Raw genomic sequence first — 3,090 nt, 5'->3', positions numbered from 1 at the left:
CTGAAAACACAAAACCAAATAAGCACATGTTACCAGACCAAGCATTTGAATGTGGTCAAGAGGTAGGACCCTAAACCTTGAAGCTCCCTGAGACCGTGTGTTGCCCTCCACACACAGCCCTTGCATTTGTAAATATCTTGAGGTTTCTGAAGCTCAAAATCTCACAAGGACGACTCCTGAAGTGGAGCAAATTCCCCATTTACTGACTCCAAGGACAGAAAGCAAAATGGATAAGTTACATCTGCAGGAGAGGAAGGAGAGCTGTCACCATACCTTCCAACAGCTGCCTTCCAAAGCCTGACGCATGTCAGACTCAGAGGGAATCATTTGTCCTCTGCCTCTGGGAACACGGACACCTCTAAAAGGAGCTAAGCCTTCTGCCTCTGTACATTTCAGCCACCATAGCCTGAATTTTGCTGGAAGTGAGAGCCTGGACATTTACTAAAACTCTCTCTGGGTCTGCTTTCCTGTCTTACACCGGTGAGAGCTAAAAAGGTGCATTTTTTTGTTTGGGAGCTTGGAGTATTATGTTTTCCCTGTTGGGACCTTTCAGTGCAAATGCTTAAACCTAAATTATAAACCCCTGTGACTCTATAATCTTTTTCATGTAAAGAAGCTTTTGCTTTTTTCAAAGCAAAACATCCACAACAATGCAAGAAATCACTGACTGTGGCATTCCTAATGCAGACTTGGCACACCGGGTCTTAAAAAGCACAGCATTTCCTCTGAGTACGTTGGAGTTCGAATGGTGCAAAACAGTCACGAAGGGGCAAGTCCCAGCAAAAATATTCCTTTGGGATACACCTTTCTCTGCCAGGAGTCCTGCCAACATCAAAGCAGTTAGTTACTTGAAGAACTGCAAAACAGAATGGTGAAGCACATAAATGTATTAAAACTTGAGCCTCACATTTAGTTGCTACATATGCTTTGGTGTACTGGTAAGGACTCTTCAAAGAGTTATCTTCTTAAGCCAGACAAGCAGCAAAACTAAGGTCAAAACTGCCAGCAAGGAAAGGAACAAGAAGCAATAATGAGAAACAGAAAAGACTTTCTGGTGCGTGGGCATAAGAATGTATAAAAGAGATTGAAGGGAACACAGTGCACAAGGCAGATGAGGGCATCCAGGCTGCATTTCCACAAGAAGCAGAATGATGGAAAAGATGAAGTCACACTGGGCACACATTGTAAAAAGGAAGAAAACACGGGGGAATGTGGATAAAAACATAACTGGCAGACAGGTTATGGAGGCTCTTGAAAATTGTGATATGCCTCAATCTGCAGCACAGGTTATATATGTCAAGTCATGCAGCAAACGGGATGTATAAGAAGTTAAACTGCATGTATAAGAAGTTAAAATGATGGTTCTATTCATCTGTTGTTAATCCTAAACCACAGTTGCCATGTGTGAATACTCCAACACCTATCCACTACATGCCAAAGGAGGTTTCTTTCCATTGTACCTAGCATGAAAGGCTCCTAACCTGGCCCTCAGTGGGAGAAACCTAAGAAGCCCCCGACTCCTTCCAGGGCATGGGCATGCTGCTGCAATGAAGGTTCAAATTCTTGCTACAATAGGAGACAAAGCTGTGGAAATATAAAAGGCATCTACAGTTGGCACCCAAAATGCTGGTTCTCAAAATGTAACTCCTTTCCCAATGGCTGGGTCAGGGTCTGTGTGTCAGCTTGGTGCTAGTCAGTCTGGTGGGGCTGAATTTGAGGACAAACTTGGGATAAGAGAGTAAAGCACTGGAGATAACCTGGCAACCTGGGACAGTCTACCAAAGTTACATTTCTCTTTCATGAAATAGTTGTTCCCCAAAGTTGCTTCCCAGACAGCTCTTGTGTCCCTTAATCTAACTCTTTCCTTCCTGATTCATCAAAATTTGCCACCAAGGTTTCCTCTAAAAAGAACCTTTTTTCAAAGTGTACATCAAATAGGGTTTGTGAGACCCTGCTTCCTTTTTTGTTTCATCCCTTACGACTGAATTTTGCTACAAAATATGCAGAAGGGAGTTAAATTTCCCCCATCCTTAGGTGATTAGATGTCTTTGAACTCTCCACTTGTGCCGAATTCCCAATACTTTGTTCTACCTTTGACTGTCTGCTCTTGTTTGCACCATTTTCAAGACTGGGAAACATTACATGTCTCATATCCCCAAAGAAAACACTATGCAAATGGCTCCAGAGCACCACGGATCCTCATGAGCTCCTGACATTATACATAGGCCACATTAACATAACAGAAAACAAATCTGAGACGAGGAGGGGGGGAACTGTATAAAGATTCTCCCCTTAAAACATCAAAGCTGAGCTGGGGCATTTCTCTCAGTTTTAAAGGAGTGAAGGGCACTGAGATAGTTTCTGCTGTGGATGGTAGCTGTGAAGCAGGTAAGAACACCACAGGATCAAGCCCGAAGCAAACATGAGACTACTACCTCCCCTTTGGTAAACTAAAATGGAAAAAAAGGCAGCAGGTTTAAATAATCATTTTAAGGCCAAATGTCTGCTTTTGATTTTTGTTCCAAGGAGCAGACATGCAACAGGAACAGGAGAACATAACTAAGCATCATCTGTCTCTGATACATGGAGACAGAAATATTTAATGAGCTGAAAAACAAGTCAAAGGAGCTCTCAGAAATGACGGTAGATCAGTGCCAAGAGGCAAAAGTAGAAGATGCAGTGAAAAAAATGCAAGAGCTGATGACATTAAAGGATCAACACAGATGGCTGAGGAGGCAAAACATCAGTAAAGGAGAAGGGGAAAGTCAAAGCTCCCAGTTCTGGCACTGGGGTGATGCCAGCTGAGCAAAGGCTTCCAGTATCGCACCTCCTCAGGGAATGACTGTGGGCTCAAATGCTACCCAATGGTCATCCAGAGACAGGGAAGTCAATGAAGCAAGCCTGGACCCCTCCTCCACATGCAGGAACTGTGTTTCAGGCCAAATCAGCATTGCTACTAGCAACATGTGCCAGGTAAAATGTTAGGTAATGGTCCCAGGGCCTCATCCCACCTGCAGGTACATGAAGACGTGCTTCCCAAGCCAAATGATGTGGTGTTTAACAGTTAGATATATTTTTTGTTATTTATAT

Source organism: Nestor notabilis, unplaced genomic scaffold (genome assembly GCF_000696875.1).
Source record: "Nestor notabilis isolate BGI_N333 unplaced genomic scaffold, ASM69687v1 scaffold11154, whole genome shotgun sequence".
Lineage (NCBI taxonomy): Eukaryota > Metazoa > Chordata > Aves > Psittaciformes > Psittacidae > Nestor > Nestor notabilis.
The sequence above is the reverse complement of the archived record's forward strand: the minus strand, read 5'-3'. Positions refer to the sequence as shown.